The 8745-nt window shown below is 46.7% G+C and overlaps 2 protein-coding genes across 2 annotated transcripts in view; one reads left to right on the top strand and one right to left on the bottom strand.

Moving 5' to 3' along the window:
* Window positions 1–8745, bottom strand: part of LOC125434534 (interferon-inducible GTPase 5-like) — an 89083-nt gene that overhangs the window by 57424 nt on the left and 22914 nt on the right. The gene's annotated exons all lie outside the window — the stretch shown is intronic.
* Window positions 1–8745, top strand: part of LOC125434531 (interferon-inducible GTPase 5-like) — a 148657-nt gene that overhangs the window by 138582 nt on the left and 1330 nt on the right.

Here is an 8745-nt window from a genome sequence, read left to right as displayed (position 1 = left end):
ACAAAACTCAGATTTTGCCCCGGGCTCCATTTACCCTAGCTACACCCCTGCCCAGGGGCTGTCATTCTGGTGTTCAACCTGTCATTCGAGTCCCAGAGCACATATGCTTGTTCCCCAGGGCTGTCATTCCAGCGTGGGATACAAATCAAATCAACCAATCAAACAAACACTCTCTCTCTCTCTCTCTCTCTCTCTCTCTCTCTCTCTCTCTCTCTCTCTCTCTCCTGGTCCAATCCCAACATCCTCCTGCGGGGGGCGGGGGGTGAAACTACACAAAGTTGCTTTCGCTTTTGCTCTGGGGCTGCTATAAACGCCATCCTCCATCTGGAAGCGCCGCAAAGGCACAGAGGAGCTCTGCAAGGTGGGGTGGGAGGAGAGCCCCCCCCCCCCCACAGCCCTGAACCCACCGGGATTGACGGCCTCCCCCGAGTCTGCAACACGTGGCCGGTAAGCAGCTCTGCCTCACCCTTCGCTGCGTTGGCTCCGTCTGGAGCGCTCAGTCTTCGCCCCGCAAAGGTTTGCGTTGAGCCCCGGACTTCGCCCCCCCCCCCCCCCCCATCACCTCCCCAGGCCTGGAAAGGCTTTGGGAAGCCGATTCTTCTTCCAGCAGGCAAGAAATCGCGACTGGTTCCCTCGGTAGGAAGAGAAAAGTGCGGAGACGCAATGCCATTTTTTTTCTTTGTTGTCCAGCTAAAGGGGTTAGGGGAGGATCACTCAGCTTCCTGCAGGATTTTGAGCTGCACAAGAGCTTTTTCTAAAAGGAGCGCAGGAAAGACCTAAAAAGGTCGAGGGGGACAGAGAGGTCTTGCAAGGTATGGGGAGGCTGCGATTTGCCCTTAAATATGGAGAAGAGAATCTTCCAAGTATGCCCAAAACATAACAGTTTGGGAGGGAGAAACCCTTTCCTTTGGAGGAGAGGTGATTTGGATCTAACTTTCAAGAGGACTGCTTTGTCAGATAAGAATAGAAAGAAGAGAGATCAGGACTTAAAGACTGACTATCTGATACATACAAGGGCAGGGCTTTTTAAAAGTATATTATAAGAGCATTTCTTACAGTTACAAGGCTGTATCCACAATGGGCAAAGAGGCGCAGCCCCTTGGCGTATCCATACTGGGCAAAGACGTATGGGACCTGCACACAAGGACATAGGTATAGATTTTTTATGGGGGGGGGGTTTCGGGCATGGGGCCACACCCCCACCCGCCCTAGGGCATGGCCACGCCTCCCCAAGCCCCGCCTCTGGCCTAGCGCTTATAAAAGCATCTCTCAGAGGTCGAGGATGGCAGACTCCCCTGCCCTGCCCTCCCCTGCCCCTCCCCTCTGGGCAGAGGCATAAAGGGAAAATGGAGCCTGGTGCAAAATCTGAGTTTTGTGCCCCACCCCACCCCACCCCGCCCTGGGCAGGGGCGTAACAAGGCAGCCCTAGGCAAACTGTAGCCCTGGGCAAAACCTGAGTTGGATGCCCCCCCCCATGGGCGGCCACTCCACCATGACCAAATATTTTTTTGCACCAGGACATTGGTGCCTGCAGGGGGTGCATTTTTAGACATATCAGCACCAAAATTGCAGCATATCATCAGATGACTATCCTTATGCTACTCCCCAAGTTTGGTGAGGTTTGGTACAAGGAGTCCAAAGTTATGGACTCCCAAAGGGGGTGCCCCATCCCCCATTGTTTTCAATGGGAGCTAATAGGAGATGGGGGCTACAGTTTTGAGGGTCCATAACTTTGGCCCCCCTGAACCAAACTGCACCAAACTTGGGAGGTGCCATCATCTCCAGATGATACCCTGAAATTTTGGTGCCGATACATCCAAAAATGCACCCCCTGCAGGAACATCCTAGAAATTTGCCCAAGAATCTTTGTTCTGCATTGAGTTTACTGCATTGCTGTCAATGGGGGTTGCAGGCTGTGGGGGGCACATTTCTGAAGGCACAGTCTCAAAACTTTCAGGGTCTCATCAGGAGACTGCCCTAATGATACCCCCCAGGTTTGGTGCAGTTTGGTTCAGGGGGGGCAAAGTTATGGACCCTCAAAACTGTAGCCCCCATCTCCTATTAGCTCCCATTGGAAACATTGGGGGATAGGGGCACCCCCTTTGGGAGTCCATAACTTTGGACCCCCTGAACCAAACCTCACCAAACTTGGGGGGTAGCATAAGGACAGTCTCCTGATGATACGCTGAAATATTCGTGCCGCTAGCCTAAAAACTGCGCCCCCTGCAGGCCAGAAATGGAAAACCACTAAAATACCCAAAAACGAACCCAACATTTTGATGCCCCACACAAGGTGATGCCCTGGGCAGCTGCCCACCTTGCCCAATGGGCATTACGCCAGTGGCCCTGGGCAGCCGCTGTGATGCTGGAATCCACCCCCAAACAGCATCACTTTCAATGGTGTTTAAACTAGAGAGCCCAAATTCTCCTTTTAGATCCACCTTAAAAAGGGAAAATCTGGAGTCCCTAGTTAAACAACATTGGAAGTGATGCTGTTTTGGGGTGGATTATCCCCCACCCTGAAACTGCATCACTTTCAATGTGGCATAGTGGTTAAGAGCAGGTGCATTCTAATCTGGAGGAACCGGGTTTGATTCCCTGCTCTGTCACTTGAGCTGTGGAGGCTTATTTGGGGAATTCAGATTAGCCTTTGCACTCCCACACATGCCAACTGGGTGACCTTGGGCTAGTCACAGCTTTTCGTAGCTCTCTCAGCCCCACCTACCTCACAGGGTGTTTGTTGTGAGGGAGCAAGATCAAGGAGATTGTAAGCCCCTTTGAGTCTTCTACAGGAGAGAAAGGGGGGTGTGATGGAATAGTACTGTAAAACTAGCAAAGTCACATATGACTGTGAAAAGCATCTTTGCCTTTTGATCTCCTGGAGGAAGGACAGGAAACTATGCAGAGGTGCTAGGATGAAACTTCAAAGGCCTAAGTTACCTCATGGCCTGAACAGAGTTTTCATGGGAAGGGGAAAACAAAGGTTTTGGAATTCCATCTTGAGACGTGGTCAGAGAAGGATCTCTGGGCCATGGGTTCCCGGAATGGGGACAAAGAACCAAAAGGGATATGACCACCTAAGCAATCCCTTAACTGCATCTAAGTTTTACTTTATTTCTGTTTTCAATAAAAAAAAATCAAGCGAGACTCCTCAGCTGGTTGGAGTTATTGGAGAAAGAACCCAGGTTTCCATCGAGTCAAGCATTGGTCTCCCAGGCTTGCTTTCAAGGATATGGTGGCACATTTTGGGATCTCCCACATTCAGGAGTAAACACCTTTGTGGATTGGCGGCAGGCTTGCTTCTTTCGGATTCCAGTGTGAGAATTTTTTTGGGAAGAGAAGGCTGCGTGCAGGTTGAGATGGTAACCAGGAGAGTCTGATGCTGATGGCATGAGTGCTTTGGGAGAAGATAATGCCAGGATCCGGCGGGGAGAGAAGTCAAGGGTAGGAGCTCAGGTCTTGAGCGCCGGGAAACAGCCCAGAGGGCTTTCTCCAGCGGGATGGCAGGAGCCTCCTAAGAAGCTTTATGCTGCATCTACAGGCTATTTGGGAATCTTTGACCCAGCACAGCAGAGAAAAACAACTTCCAAAAAATTGAGCTGGAGAACAAAAGTCTCAAGAGAGGGAACAAAAGCCTCCAGGTGGGAGACTGTTCCATTCAGATGCAAGCGGAGGAAGCCTGGCATGGAATCCTCTTCGGGAAACTACCAGCATCCTTTCAGAAAGGGGAGAGAGCAAATTGCCGGAGGGAACAGAAGGCGTCTTTTGAAGCGGCTTGGAAGTCATCCACTGAATGAGCTCCATGGCGGTTATCCAGCACCAGAAGGTTGGTGGGAGGGAGATCAACCCCAGGAACAGGAACTTTAGGATGACAGCATGAGAAGTGGACAGGGTGAACATTTTCATCTTCTGAAGCTTGGTGTAAGGTTAATTGATGATGTTGGAATTACATGTAGTTTTAATCAGTTTTAATGGGAAAAATGGTGTTTTGACCCATGAGAAAGAGTAGAAATGCACAAATGAGTGTTTCCACTAGGCCCCAAGAAAATATTGGATTTGGAAGGGGTGGATAGTTGAAAAAAGTTGTGTGAAGAAGGTGGATTCTTCCACAAGGTGATACAACTGTAATTATACAATCGATCAAAGCAGTCTATATTGGCGTGGCAGAATCCTGTAACTGCCAAGAGCAGCAGCATTCCTCTTCAGTTAAGGGGATGGAGAGGAAGTCCTTTTGAATGCAAACTTTGAGGGATGAAATTGTTTGGTTTGATATGCAAAGTGCTAAAGGTATCACACCAGGGGCAACAGGCTCAGGCGGCAGAAATGCTGGCTGGAAGGAAAAGGTATGTTCTGCAGCAAGCCAGGTTAGCCACTGACTTTGATTTCACATTGTTACATTGATATGGGCAGGAATTTGTCGATTGAAGTGATGTCCTACACAATGATGTTGCATCATGCAGTAGCTATGGAAGAGAAATTCCAAAGGAGAGAATACAATTGTGTTGTTTTCTTCAAAGAAGAAGGTGTATCGAACTATGGTTGAAAGGAGCATGAGTCTTGTAGTTCTAATGCTCAAGAGTATTGCATTGCTTATTAGTCTGAAAGTATGTATTAGTCTGAAATTGTGTTTTGTGTTAACATGATTTTCTCTTCATTCTAACATTGTTATGCTATCATAAGGACTATGTTATGCATAAAAGGTATTGTAGTTAGCAGATCTCTGTATTAGTTAGAGATGACTGATCTTGGAGGCTTACATGTAATCTTTCTATATGGATAGATGAAATAATGTAGCCATTAGACTACAAATTTCTTCCTCTCAAAGGCGTGTGATGGAAATAATTACTGTAAAACTAGCAAAGTCACATATGACTGTGAAAAGCATCTTTGCCTTTGATCTCCTGGAAGGACGAAAGGAAACTATGCAGGAGGTGCTAGGATGAAACTTCAAAGGCCTAAATTTTCTGTGGCCTGAACAGAGTTTTCATGGGAAGGGGAAAACAAAGGTTCTTGGAATTCCATCATCTGAGGCGTGGTGTTCAGAAAGGGCGATCTCTGGGCCATGGGTTCCCGGAATATGGGGACAAAGAACCAAAAGGGATATGACCACCTAAGCAATCCCTTAACTGCATCTAAGTTTTATTTCTTTTATTTCTGTTTTTCAATAAAAATCGTTGAGACCTCAGCTGGTTGGAGTTATTGGAGAAAAGAACCCAGGTTTTAATGAAACAAGCATTGGCTCTCCCAGGCTTGCTTTCATGATAGGGGGATATAAATCCAAACTCTTCTTCTTCTTCTAAACTGAGGACCTCAGATTCTCCCTTTAAATCCATGCCGAAGGGGGTGGATTTAAAAGGAGAATCTGCAGAAAATTGGGGGGGTGCCTGCTGTCAGGGGTGCAATGGTTAAGCTAGAAGCACCAAACTTTCAGGGTATCTTTAGGAGAAGGTTTGGTGAAGTTTGGTTCAGGGGGTCCAACGCTATGGTCCCTCAAAGGTGTAGCCCCCATCTCCTATTAGCTCCCTTTGGAAACAATGGGGGATGGGGCACCCCCTTTGGGAGTCCGTAACTTTGGACTCCCTGGACCAAACTTCACCAAACCTGGGTGGTATCAATAAGAGACTCACCTGATAGTACATCCCAGGTTTGGTGAACTTTGGTTCAGGATATCCAAAGTTATGGACCCTCAAAGATGTAGCCTTCATCTTCTATTAGCTCCCATTGAAAACAATGGGGGATGGGGCACTCCCTTTGGAAGTCCATAGCTTTGGACCCCCTGGACCAAACTTCACAAAATCTGGGTGGTATCAATAAGGGACTCTCCTGGTAATACATCCCAGTTTTGGTGAAGTTTGGTTCAGGGGATCCAAAGTTATGGGCCCTCAAAGGTGTAGCCCCCATCTTCTATTTGCTCCCATTGGAAACAATGGAGGATGGGGCCCCCCCTTTGGGAGTCCATAACATTGGACCCCCTGAACCAAACCTCACCAAACCTGGAATGTATCATCAGGAGAGTCCCCCAAACAATCCCTGAAAGTTTGGTGCTGCTAGCCCACACAATGCGCCCCCAGCAGGCCAAAAACCGAAAAAGCAATAAAATGTTTTAAAAACCCACAAACGGAGGGGCGGAGCTTCAGACATGAATGGGGGGGCTCAAACCCGAGAACCCCCCCTTACCTACGTCCATGTCTGCACAGCGGGAACCCGAATCTCAGTGCTCTGTCCAGCCACCAAATGTCATGTTTGGTTAACCATGTCGTCCCTAATACTACTGAATGTTTTCCTACACTCATGATGATGAATCATAATTTCTCCCAATGGGCCCCGCACCCCATTAATACAGACAGAGATTAAGAAAAAAAATCAGAGAAACAATGAAGTAATAACGATTTATTTTGTTTTGGGGGGAAAACTTTATAAAGGTGAAGTGTGAAGTTGAAACAGTTTTTAAATTATACAAAGGCCAACCTCAAAGAGGAAAAAAATCTATCTTGGGGGAAATGGTATGATGGAGAAAGCATTTCATTAGTTGGCATCCTCTTCATGGTGCAGCGGAGGAACATTTTGTTGAGTAATTCAGTGTGGGGGGGATGCTGTCAGAGATTGTAATATAATGGGAGTTCATCTTGTGAGCAGAATGATCAAAATTATCTACGTCAGTGGCGTAATGTCCATTTGGCAATTTGGGCAATTGCCCAGGGCATCGTAATTCTGACTCACGTGGGGGGCATGTGAGCGATTCGAGTCACATGCTCTGAGTGTTGCCCAGGGTTCCAGTTTGCCTCATTACGCCTCTGTTACCAGAGTCTCCTTCATTTGATGACTGAGGAGATGCTTTCCTATACCTCAGCAGCAGCAGCAGCAGCATCTAATTAGGTCACCTGATTGGTCTTGCACTCCTAGTTTATACCCTGTAATCACCCCAAGTTCCACAATGTGTTTATTTTTCAGATATTTGCAAGTGCTACCTAAACTGGATGCATTATTTCATTTCATCTCCTGGGAAAACCTACTGATGCCTCAATTAATGTAATTTTATTGGTACCGGTATCTATTTTTATTTTTGAAATTTACCAGTAGCTGCTGCATTTCCCACCCTAGACTTATACGCAAATCAATAAGTTTTCCCAGTTTTTTGTGGTAAAATTAGGTGCCTCGACTTATACGCAGGTTGACTTATACACGAATATATACAGCAAATTAGTGGGGCCAAATTCCTGGAACTCTTCCAATTTTAGCATAGGTGTTTGTGCTTAATGTTTATGTGTGCTTGCCTGCGTTGACGTGTTTCAGAGGAGGCTACTGAGTCCCAAATGAACTTTCACCATGGGGCATTTTCTATAATGTGATGATGATTTAGCAATGACCTTTTTTGGTCATGGTGGGGTGGCCGTCCATGGGGGGGGGGCATCCAACTGAGGTTTTGCCCAGGGCTCCAGTTTGCCTCGTTACGCCCCTGATCGAAGTGACAGATCATCCCAGAGGATGATGGGAACTGTAACTGTCAAAAAGTCCAAGCTATTACCTGCTATAACCAGTTGAAACTGGATAACTGACTTTTAACATGATTGGCTGATACCAGTGGTGGGATTCAGTAGGTTCGCACCACCTCAGCAGAACCGGATGTTAAAATGGTGCTTGTAAACAACCAGTTGTTAAATTATTTGAATCCCACCACCAGAACCGGTTGTTAAATTATTTGAATCCCACCACTGTCTCTATCTCAGCATTATCATTTAGGTGTGCCTTATAAAAGGGTCTTGCCCAGGAAGTTTTAAAAAGAGCAGACTTCCTTCATCTTCTGGGAGCACAACAGGGCTGAGGAAAAGTGCTTCTTGTCACCAAACACTACCATTCTGGAGGCACCTCAGTCCCTGACAGGAAATAGGCAGGAAAAATCTGAGAAGCCTGGTCAGTTAGTGGTTTCCCTGCCTGGGTGATATTGGAAGGGGTGAGGGGTCCTTCGCAGCATGAAAAGCTAAGGTATTGTGCATTGCAACGCCTGCGATTTCACATATTCTGTAACTGCTAAAATACATTTGGACTAATGATAGCATTTTGACAGATTGTTCAGTTGCCCTGATGTGTATTAATTCTAAGGAGCAGCAGTGGCGTCGGAGGTTAAGAGCTCATGTATCTAATCTGGAGGAACCGGGTTTGATTCCCAGCTCTGCCGCCTGAGCTGTGGAGGCTTATCTGGGGAATTCAGATTAGCCTGTACACTCCCACACACGCCAGCTGGGTGACCTTGGGCTAGCCACAGCTTCTCGGAGCTCTCTCAGCCCCGCCCACCTCACAGGGTGTTTGTTGTGAGAGGGGGAAGGGCAAGGAGATTGTAAACCCCTTTGAGTCTCCTACAGGAAAGAAAGGGGGGATATCAATCCAAACTCTTCTTCTCATCTTCTAAGGAACAAATGCTGTAATGGCTTTCAAACTACACAGCAAATTCATGTAGCATACATCAGATGTAACCATGAAAGTTATTAACTTATGGAAGTTTTTGACAGTTACAGCCCCTCCCTTCCTCCCTCCCTTTTCTTGCTGTTATAACATCATGTGGCCCCTACCGCCCTTCTCTTCTGATGTATGTTTTTAGAGGGAATTGACAGCAGGCGCCATCTTAAGTTAACATTAATATTAATTTTATAAGCTGCATTTTAATGGATAGGGTTTATTTTTATTAGAGCCATCTTAATTCATATTTATTGTATTTTAATTTGATTGTGCTCTATCTATATACTGTAC

This window comes from Sphaerodactylus townsendi, linkage group LG06 (assembly GCF_021028975.2).
Source record: "Sphaerodactylus townsendi isolate TG3544 linkage group LG06, MPM_Stown_v2.3, whole genome shotgun sequence".
In the NCBI taxonomy this organism is placed as follows: Eukaryota; Metazoa; Chordata; class Lepidosauria; order Squamata; family Sphaerodactylidae; genus Sphaerodactylus; species Sphaerodactylus townsendi.
The sequence above is the reverse complement of the archived record's forward strand: the minus strand, read 5'-3'. Positions and strand labels throughout refer to the sequence as shown.